The sequence below is a fragment of the Dipodomys spectabilis genome, unplaced genomic scaffold, assembly GCF_019054845.1.
Source record: "Dipodomys spectabilis isolate Male_0828 unplaced genomic scaffold, ASM1905484v1 ptg000116l, whole genome shotgun sequence".
Classification (NCBI taxonomy): Eukaryota; Metazoa; Chordata; class Mammalia; order Rodentia; family Heteromyidae; genus Dipodomys; species Dipodomys spectabilis.
The window spans coordinates 2,549,741-2,561,374 of record NW_024870793.1 but is presented as its reverse complement, the minus strand read 5'-3'; the positions used below and the strand labels follow the sequence as shown (position 1 = coordinate 2,561,374).

Sequence of the window (11,634 nt, the reverse complement as noted above, 5' to 3'; positions counted from 1 at the left end):
ACATAGGCCCGGATGTGAGAGGGCCCCAGATGGGAGGCTGGGGAAAGGCTCCAGATGGGAGGCCCAAGGTGGAGGTCCAGGATGAGAGGCTCAGGATGTGAGAGTCCCCGGATGTGGGAATCCCTGGGTCTGAGAATCCCCAGATGTGAGACTCTCTGAATGTGAAAATCCCCGGATGTAAGAGTTCCCCAGATGTGAGAATCCCCGCATGTGAGAGTCTCTGGATGTAAAAGTCCCTGGATGTGACAATCCCTGGATGTAGGAATCTCTAGATGTGGGAATCCCCGGATGTGAGAATCCCTGGCTGTGGGAATCCCCAGATATGAGAATCCCTGGATGCGAGAATCCCCAGATGTGGGAATCCCTGGATGTGAGAGTCTCTGGATGTGAGATTTCCCCAGATGTGGGAATTCCCTGGTCTGAGAATCCCCGGATGTGGGAATCCCCGGATATGAGAATACCCAGATGTGGGAATCTCTGGATGTGAGAATTTCCGGATGTGAGAATCTCTGGATGTGAGAGTCTGTATGTAGGAATCCCCGGATGTGAGAGTCTCTGGATGTGAGAATCCCCGGATGTAAAAGTCCCCAGATGTGAGAGTCTCTGGTTGTGAGAATCCCCGGGTGTAAAAGTCCCCAGATGTGGGATTCCCCGGATGTGTAAATACATCCCCGGGAATCCCCGGATGTGTCACCAGAAGTGAGAATCCCCGGATGTAGGAATCCCCAGATGTGAGAATCCCCGGATGTAGGAATCCCCGGATGTAGGAATCCCTGGATGTGAGAGTCTGTATGTGGGAATTCCCAGATGTGGGAATCTCTGTATTTGAGTATACCCGGATGTTTAATACCCTGATGTGAGTCCTCGGATGTGAGAGGCGCAAGCCAGGATCTGCCATAGCCCCGGGGAAGTTGGGGGTTGGGGGTCGGGTCGGGGTCAGAGGTCGGGGATCAGGTGGTCGCAGGCACAGAGCGGTCCAGGCGAGCAGCAGGGCTGCAGGCACGGGTTCCAGGTGTTGTGTGCAAGGGCGAGGGGCGGGGCCACGAGGGGGCTGCGCGTGCGCAGCAACCCGGCCACCGCGGCCTCCACGTGCCTGCGCGTCGCCATCGGGCCTTGCAGCGGGCGGGCCTCCCCCGGGTCTTCCGTCAGGTCAAAGAGCAGTGGCCGAAGGTGGCGGGTCATTCGCCGCCATGAGCAGGCGCAGGCAGGGAAACCGAGGCAGGCACCCGAGCATGGCGAGTCGAAGCGCGGAGTGGCGAAGTGCAGCTTCCATGCCGTGCGGCCTGCGGGGGGTGGGGGGAGAAAGGAGTAACGTCCGGGGCCTCACATCCGGGGATTCCCATCCGGGAATTCACATCCAGGACATCACATCCAGGGATTCACATCCGGGCATTCACATGCAAGACCTTACATCCGGGGATTCCCATCCAGGACTTCACATCTGGGTATTCACATCCGGGGATTCCCATCTAGGACCTCACATCTGGGAATTCACATCCGGACCTCACATCCAGAACCTTACATCCAGGGCTTCACATCTGGGTATTCACATCTGGGCTTCACATCCGGGGCCCCATATCCGGGCATTCACATGTGGGACCTCACATCCGGGGACTCACATCCATGGCCTCACATCCGGGGATTCTCATCTGGGACCTCACATCCAGGGATTCCCATTTGGGACCTCACATCCGGGGCCTCACATCCGGGGATTCCCATCCGAGGCCTCACATCCGGGATCTCACATCCGGGGCCTTACATCCAGGGATTCTCATCCAGTACCTCACATCCGGGAATTCCCATCGGGGACTTCACATCTGGGACCTTACATCCAGGGATTCCCATCTCATGCCTTCCATCCAGGTCCTCACATCCCAGGATTCCCACATCCGGGGATTCCCACATCGGGGTCTCCCACCGCTAGGCCTTGCATCCGGGTCCCTGCGCGCATGCATGCAGCTCCCTCCCCCGCCCCAGGGCCCAGCGGAGGCACTCACTTGGGTGGTCGAACCAGTGCACGGCGTACAGCCGAGCCTCGCAGTAGTGCAGCAGGAAGTCGTGGCCTGCGGCCTGCGCCGTCCCCAGCAGCGCAGGCATCAGGTCCCGGCCGTCCACCTCCCTGCGGGACCTGGATGTGCAGGCTTCTGAGCGCTCAGAGACCCGGATGTGCAGGCCAGAGCCCCCAGAGACCCGGATGTGCAGGCCAGAGATCCCAGAGACCTGGATGTCAAGGCTTGACCCTTTATAGACCCGGATGTGCAGGCTTCTGAGCCCTCAGAGACCTGGATGTGCAGGCTTCTGAGGCCTTCAAGACCCGGATGTCCAAGCTCCTGAACACTCAGAGACCCGGATGTGCAGGCTTCTGAGCGCTCAGAGGCCCAGATGTGCAGGCCAGAAATCCCAGAGACCCAGATGTCCAGGCTTCTGAGTGCTCAGAGGCCCAGATTTGCAGGCCTGAGCCCTTAGTTACCCGGATGTAAAGGCTTCTGAGTCCCCAGAGACCCAGATGTGCAGGCCTGAGCCCTGGGTCTTGGGTCTCAGAGACCAGGACGTGCAGGCTCCTGAGCCCCCAGAGACCCAGATGTGCAGGTCTGAGCCCTCAGAGACCCGGATGTGCAGGCTTCTGAGCAACCAGAGACCCGGATGTGCAGGCCTCAGCCTCCCCCCCTCGGGATCCCCGAGGCCCTGGATGACCCCCCTTCTCCTCCACCCCGTGGGGACCCAGGCCGGCGAACTCCTACCTGTCCGCCAGAACCCAGCCCCCGGCCAGGCGCACCACGGTGGGGAACAGGTCCATGAGGCTGGTGGGCTCAGGCACCAGGCGCCCTGCGGGCAGCGTTCCGGGCCAGTGCACCAGCCCAGGGACCCGGATGCCGCCCTCCCAGCCGCCCATGCCTTTGCCACCTGCAAGGGGGGGGCGAAGGGCAAAGGTCAAGAGGCGGGGTCGGGCCGCGTGGGAGGCCCCGCCCACCCTGCCTCAGTTTTCCCCTCACCTCGGTGCACGCCGTTGGAACCTCCGAGGCGGGCGCCCCCAGCCCGGGCCTCCAGCGAGGCACCGTGGTACGACATGAAGTAGACGAGGGTACAGCGCCCCAGCCCCGCGCCCTCCAGCGCTGCCAGCAGTCGCACTGCGGGGGGGGGAAATGGGTCCGTGCCTTAGTTTACCCCCAGCACCCACCGTGCCTCAGTTTACCCAACATGCATTGTGACTCAGTTTACAAATTTCCATCGTGCTTCAGTTTATCCCCAATGCCCAGTGACTCAGTTTACCCAACAGGCACCATGCCTCAGTTTACCCCCAACGCTCACTGGGCCTCAGTTTACCCCCAACATGCACTTTGCCTCAGTTTGCCCAAATGCACTTTGCCTCAGTTTACCCAAGTGCACCGTGCCTCAGTTTACCCTAAACATGCACTGTGCCTCAGTTTACCCCTATATTTGGGCCTCAGTTTACCCAAGTGAACCGTGCCTAAGTTTACCCAAATGCACCGTGCCTCAGTTTACCCCAACCCGCTGACCCCGTCCCCGTGCCTCAGTTTACCCCCATCCCGGTGCCTCAGTTTACTCAACCCACTCACCTCGTCCCCGTGCCTCAGTTTACCCAACATGCACCATGCCTCAGTTTACCCAACATGCCTAGTGACTCAGTTTACCCAACATGCACCATGCCTCAGTTTACCCAACATGCCCAGTGACTCAGTTTACCCAAATACACCGTGCCTCAGTTTACCCCAATACCCAGTGACTCAGTTTACCCAACATGCACCGTGCCTCAGTTTACCCCTATACGCGGGCCTCAGTTTACCCACATCCACCATACCTCAGTTTACCCAAATGCACTGTGCCTCAGTTCATCCTGAACATGCACCGTGCTTCAGTTTACCCAACATGCACCGTGCTTCAGTTTACCCCCAACATGCCCAGTGACTCAGTTTACCCAAATGCACCGTGCCTCAGTTTACCCAAACCCCATGCCCCAGTTTATCCCCAACACACTGACCCCGTCCCCGTGCCTCAGTTTACCCAAATGCACCGTGCCTCAGTTTACCCAAGTGCAACGTGCCTCAGTTTACCCCAACCCATTGACCCCGTTCCCATGCCTTAGTTTCCCCCATTCCGCTCACCCCATCTCTGTGCCTCAGTTTCCCCCAACCCACTCACCCCACCCCCGTGCCTCAGTTTCCCTATCCCACTCACCCCACCCCCGTGCCTCAGTTTCCCCCATCCCAAGCACCATGCCTCAGTTCCTGCCCCCCCCGCACTCACCCACCATCCAGTTGAGCTCCTCCACATTGTCGCTGTAGGCGCCGTGCGCGCTGCGGCCCCGGGAGGCAGGTGAGGTAACCAGCGGGACGTGGACGTGGAGGAAGGAGACGAGGAGGAGGAAGGGTCAGGCCTTGTGCCTGCGGACCCACGTCACACCCCGCCCCCATCATCAATAATCTCACCAATAACCGACCTGATCAGGTATTGCCAATAATCGATCAGATGATCGATAATTGATCCTGATCTGATCAGATATTACCGATAATCGATCCTGATCTGATCGATAATACCAATAATCGATGGTGATGTGATCGATAATACCAATAATCAATAGTGATCTGATCGATAATACCAATAATCAATAGTGATCTGATCAAAAATACCAATAATCGATCATGATCCGATCAGTTATTACCAATAATTGAACAGATCTGATCAGTTATTACCAATAATCAAACATCTGATTGATATGACCAATAATAGAACATGAGCTGATCAGATATTACTAATAATCGAACAGGATCTGATCAATAATACCAATATTCGATTGTCATGTGATCGATAATACCAATAATCCAACATCATCTGATCGATAATACCAATAATTGAACATGAGCTGATCAGTTATTACCAATAATCGAACATCATCTGATCAGTTATTACCAATAATCGATCATGATCTGATCAATACTACCAATAATCGATCATGGTCTGATCTGAGGTCTACCAGATGTCTCTACAGATCTACTAGATGGAACATCCGGGGACCTGAGGTCTACCAGATGTCTATAGAGATCCATTGATGGAACATCCAGGGATTTGAGGTTGACAGTTGACTATAGAGATCTACTGGGTATACATCTGGGCACCTGAGGTCTACCAGTTGACTATAGAGATCTAGTAGATGTACATCCGGGGATCTGAGGTCTACCATATGTCTATAGAGATCTACTGATGGAACATCCGGGGATTTGAGATTGACCAGTTGACTATAGAGATCTACTGGATGTACATCCGGGGATCTGAGGTCTACCAGTTGACTATAGAGATCTAGTAGATGGCATCTGTCCCCCTCCCTGACCCCAGGCTGACCTATGGATGAAGGCCTCAGCCTCCCGCAAGAAGAGCCCCGCACTGGCCTCAAACCTCAGAGGCTGCTGGACGACCTGGTGATCCCTCATCAGGAAGCAGTCGGCATGGACGATGAAGACACCCAGGAGGCGGGAGGTGCAGGCCAGGAGCAAGGCCCCACATCCGGGGCACAGCACCCAGGGCACCCAGCGCAGGCCCAGCAGGCCCGTGAGCTTCCCAGCGGTCAGGCAGAGCAGGGAAAGCAGCAGCAGCTGCGCCCCCAGGTCAAGGGGCCCTTGCAGACGTGCTCGCTTCTCCGAGGGCTCCGCTTGCAGGCAGTCCCCCATCAGGGTGAAGGGGACCCGAAGAAGGAGTCAAACCCGTGGTTCAGGGGGTGGTGGCAGTGGTCAGTGGGGGACTCACAGTTGAGGCCCAGGTGCCATTTGCCTGGAGGGGAAGAGATGGATGGATGAGTGAATGGATGAGTGGATGGGTGCATGGATGGGTGGATGGATGGGTGGATGGATGGGTGGGTGGATGGTTGGGTGGGTGGATGGATGGATGGATGGATGGGTGGATGGATGGATGGATGGATGGATGGGTGGGTGGATGGATGGATGGATGAATAGGGGAATGGATGGGTAGATGGATGGATGGATGGGTGGGTGGATGGATGGATGGGTGGGTGGATGGATGGATGGGTGGATGGATGGGTGGGTGAATGGATGAATGGATGGAGGTGGATGGATGGATGGGTGGGGGGATGGATGATGGATGGATGAATAGGTGGATGGGTGGATGGATGGATGGATGAGTGGATGGATGGATGGATGGGTGGATGGGTGGATGGATGGATGGATGGGTGGATGGATGGATGGATGGGTGGATGGATGGGGGATGGGTGGATGGATGGATGGGTGGATGGATGACTTCTCTCTTACCTATGAGGCCGGTGGCGTATCCCTGCTCCTGCAGGATCTTGGCGAAGGTGATCTCGGAGGTGGGCAGCCCGCCCAACACGGCTGCCCACTGCAGCACGCGCGCCCCGTGGGTGGTCACCATGCCTTCCAAGAGAGAGGAGAAGGACCCTAGGTCAGTGATGATGGCGTCCCTGGTCAGGAGGGGGCATCTAGCACCTTTAGGGGGAAGGACTGCTGTGTCTGGGATAGCCTGGGACCTGCGCACCCGGGGTGGAAAGGACCCCAGCCCTGGGAGCCCCCGGGGGAAACCAATATGGCATCACTTCCGGTTTCCTGGCATTTCAGGGGGGAAGTCCCAGAGTCTCAGGAATTTGAACCTGAGATCCTCAGAGTAGTCCTCCCCTCCCTCTGGTGGACATCAGTGCCCTCGGTGTTGATCCTCAGTTCCCTGGATGTTGGACCTCAGGTCCCCGGATGTTTGATGTTAGTATCCCGGATGTTGGCCCTCAGATCCCCGGATGATGGAGTTCAGTGCCCTGTATGGTGGATATCAGGACCCCAGATGTTGGACTTCAGTTACCCGGATGTTGTAGCTCAGTTCCCTGGATGTTGGGTCTTACAACCCCGGATATTGGAGCTCAGATTCAGGTATGTTGGCCCTCAGATCCCCAGATGTTGGAGCTCTGTTCCCCGGCTGTTGGGGCTCAGGTTCCCGGATGTTGGATCTTAGTACCCCGGATGGTGGATGTCAGGTCCTTGGATGTTGGAGTTCAGTTCCCAGAATGTTAGGCCTTAGATCCCGGGATGTTGGATCTTAGTACAAGGGATGTTAGAGATAAGGTCCCCGGATGTTAGAGTTCAGTGCCCCGGATGTTTGTGCTTAGATCCCCGGATGTTGGATCTTAGTAACCCGGATGTCAGAGATGAAGTCCCTGGATGTTAGAGCTCAGTGCCCCGGATGTTGGTGCTCAGTTCCCCGGATGTTGGGCTTTAGATCCCCGGATGTTGGGTCTCAGATCCCCAGATGTTGAATATCAGGTCCACGGATGTTGGATCTTAGTATCCCGGATGTTGGCTCTCAGATCCCCGGATGTCCTGCCCCCACCTTCCCCTCACCGCCCCCTCCATTCCCCAAATGTCCCACCCCCCATACCGACCCAGGCGCACAGGGTAGCGTCCCGTCAGGAAGGCCGCACGGCTCGGGCTGCAGACGGACGCTGCCACCAGGTGCTGGGTCAGCCGCACGCCGTCCCGGGCCAGGCTGTTCAGGTGCGGGATGCTGTGGGGGGAGAGGGAAACTGAGTCACAGCCAAGAACATACGGGGACCTGGGGTCTAACATCCAGGGGATCTAATGCCCAACATCCCAGGAGCTGAACTCCAACATCCGGGGCCCTGAGATCCCACATCCGGGGATCTAAGATCCAACATCTGGGGCCCTGAGATCCCACATCCAGGGTACTAAGATCTATATCTGTGGACTGGGCTCCTACATCCGGGGATCTAAGGCCCAATATCCGGGGACCTGAGGGCCTACATCCGGGCAACTAAGATCCACTCTGGGACCTGAGCTCAAACATCCGGGTACCTGGTCTCCAACATCTGGGACACTAAGATCCAACATCCAGGGATCTGATATCCAACATCCGGGTGCCTGATCTCCAACATCTGGGGTACTAACATCTAACATCCGGGAACCTGATTTCCCACATCTGGGGTATACTAAGATTTAACATCCGAGGACCTGATCTCCAACATCCGGGGCACTAACATCCCACATCCGGGGATCTGATATCCAACATCCGGGGACCTGATCTTCAACATCCAGGGAACTGAGATCTAACATCCTGGGAATTGAACTCCAACATCCGGGGACCTAACATCCAACATCCGGGGACCTGAGGTCCACTAGATGTCTATACAGTTCTCTTGGTGGAACATCCGGGGAACTGAGCTCTAACATCCGGGGTACTAACATGTAACATCCGGGGACCTGATATCCAACATCCGGGGCAGTAAGATTCAACATCCGGGGACCTGATCTCCAACATCCGGGGACCTGATCTCCAACATCCGGAGCACTAACATCTAACATCCGGGAACCTGATTTCCCACATCCGGGGCATTAAGATCTAACATCCGTGGACCTGTCCTCCAACATCCAGGGCACTAACATCCCACATCCGAGGATCTGATATCCAACATCCGGGGTACTAACATCTAACATCCGGGGACCTGATATCCAACATCCAGGACACTAAGATCTAACATCCAGGCACCTGGGCTCCTACATCCGGAGGAATAAGATCCAACATCCGGGGCACTGAGCTACAACATCCAGGGTACTAATATCTAACATCCGGGGACCTGAGCTCCCACATTCGGGGCACTAACCTCCAACATCTGGGGACCTGAGCTCCTACATCTGGGGCACTGAAGTCCAATATCTGGGGACATGATCTCCCACATCCGGGGTACTAAGATTTAACATCCAGGGACCTGATATCCAACATCCGGGGCACTAACATCCAACATCCAGGGAACTGAAGTCCAACATCCGGGAACCTGATTTCCCACATCCGGGGTATTAAGATTTAACATCCGGGGACCTGATATCCAACATCCGGGGCATTAAGATCCAACATCCGGGGACCTGGTCTCCAACATCCGGGGACCTGGTCTTCAAATCCGGGGTACTAACATGTAACATCCGGGGACCTGATATCCAACATCCGGGGCACTAAGATCCAACATCCCGGGATTTGATATCCAACATCCACGATACTAACATCCAACATCCGGGGAACTGAGTTACTAGATGTCTATACAGTTCTCCTGGTGGAACATCCTGGGATCTGAGCTCCCACATCCGGGTAACTAAGGCCCTACATCCGGGCCTCCCACTCTGCTCACCGCAGGCTGCGGTTCCCGAAGCTGCCCAGGTCGCCCAGGCCCAGGTCGTCGGCCAAGAGCAGCAGGAAGTTGGGGCGTGAGGGGGCGGGGCCTGCGCAGGGGCCAGGGGGGAGGAGGAGGAGGAGGAGGAGGAAGACGAGGGGTGGGGCTGTGCAGCTGCTGTGCGACCTGAGGAGGAGAGAGAGGAGGAGGAGGGGTGGATGGGTGGATGGATGGGTGGATGGATGGATGGATAGGTGGATGGGTGGATGGATGGATGGATGGGTGAATGGATGGGTGGATGGATGGATGGTTGGATGGATGAATGGATGGGTGGATGGATGGATGGATAGGTGGATGGGTGGATGGATGGATGGTTGGATGGATGAGTGGATGGGTGGATGGGTGGATGGGTGGATGGATGGATGGGTGGATGGGTAGATGGATGGATGGATGGATGGGTGGATGGATGGATGGGTGGATGGATGGATGGGTGGGTGGATGGATGGATGGATGGATGGGTGGGTGGATGGATGAATGGATGGATGGGTGGATGGATGGATGGGTGGGTGGATGGATGGATGGATGGATGGATGGATAGGTGGATGGGTGGATGGATGGATGGATGGATGGGTGGATGGATGGATGGGTGGATGGATGGGTGGATGGATGGATGGGTGGATGGGAGGAGGGATGGGAGGACTCCCCCTCCCTCCAGGCCCTCTCCTGACCAACATGGCGCCCAGGATCGCGTCCTTCCCATGATGCTCCCCGTTTCCTGGAAGAGAAGGCCGGAAGCAGGAAGTGGGGAAGAGCTGAGGAACATCCGGCCACCCCAGGGCCAGGCTGTTCTTGTCCCCACCAGTACATCAGCCCCTCACCTCGTCTTTCCAGGCCTGTGGCGGGGCCCTGAAGCCCCCACCCCGGGGCATGGTGGGACATCTGGGGGGGGGCTCCAAAAAGCAATCGAAGCCCCCCCAACCCGGGTCCCCACACCTCTCCCCGTGTTCCCCAGAGGACGAACTCACATCCACAGTTCTCTGCCATCAGCGCCTGGGCCTGTTGCTCTCCCTGCCAGCCAGGAAGCTCGCAGGGCTCAAATGTCCATGTCACTCCAGCAGCCAGAACTCCACAACCCCCCTCCAAAATAAAAGTCCCCTTGTTCCTTGGAAAGGAACAGGATGTGGTGCTGAAGGGGTAGGCAGGGAAGGAAGGGAAAAGCCCAGAGTTGCTGGGCTGGGCGCCAAGAAATTGCCAGGCCTGGCAGAGGCAGGAGGAAGGGGAGGAGGGAAACCTCGAGAACTACATGGAGGGCTGCAATAAGAGTCAGGACAGTCAGGGAGCGTGGCCTGTGCCCAGGGGGCGTGGCCTGTGCTCAGTAGGCCGTGGCCAGAGCTCAGGAGGGCGTGGCCTGGGCTGGGGAGGAAGTGAGGGACTCAGGAGGGCTTGGCCTGTGCTGGGGGGCGGAAGTGAGGAAGAATTCCATCCAGAAGCAGCATGGCTGCTTTATTGCCTCCGAGTCTGGGAAAGGACCCCAACGGCCAAAGCGCAGCTGGAGCCAAGGTGTGGAGTGCCCGCTCCGCCCACATCCGGGTTCTACCTCTCACATCTGGGTCTCAACCCCTCACATCTGGGTCCCAACCCTCACATCCGGGTCCAAACCCCTCACATCCGGGTCCTGGCGCCTGCCAGTGGACCTGGAGTTAAGTGACATCCTGGTACTCGCCTCCACATCTGGGTTCCCGGACCTGGAGATCCCTAACATCCGGGTACCCACCCCACATACGGGTTCACGGACCTGGAGGTCCCTAACATCTGGGTACTCACCCCACATCCAGGTTCATGGACCTGGAGGTCCCTAACATCTGGGTACTCACCCCACATCCAGGTTCATGGACCTGGAGGACCCTAACATCTGAGTACCCAGCCCACATCCGGGTTCACTGACCTGGAGGTCCCTAACATCTGGGTACTCACCCCACATCCAGGTTCATGGACCTGGAGGTCCCTAACATCCGAGTACCCAGCCCACATCCGGGTTCACGGACCTGGAAGTCCCTAACATCCGGGTAGTTCCCATTCCACATCTTGGTCCTGGACCCTCAGTGGATGTGGAGGGACCTGACATCCGGGATCTCCACGCCACATCCGGGTCCTAGACCCTGTCAGTGGAAGGAGAGGAGCGGGACATCCGGGACTCCACACGCCACAGCCAGGCCTGTGGATGTGATATCCGGGTCCTGCCCAGCACATGTCCAGGTCCCTGCCACAGTCCACATCCGGGTTAATGGACGTGGACTTACATAACATCCGGGTTCCCCACGCAACATCCATGTCCTGGCCCCTCAGTGGACCTGGAGATAGGTGATATCCGGGTCCCCCAGTCCACATCCGGGTCCTGGCCCCTCAGTGGACCTGGAGATAAGTGACATCGGGGTTCCCCAGGCCACATCTGGGTCAGTGGACACGAATGAGGGTGACATCCG

The 11,634-nt window shown here is 57.2% G+C and overlaps 1 pseudogene; it reads right to left on the bottom strand.

The window, feature by feature from the left end:
- Positions 1-936: 936 nt before the first annotated feature.
- Positions 937-10,195, bottom strand: LOC122115093 (annotated as a pseudogene).
- Positions 10,196-11,634: the final 1,439 nt, after the last annotated feature.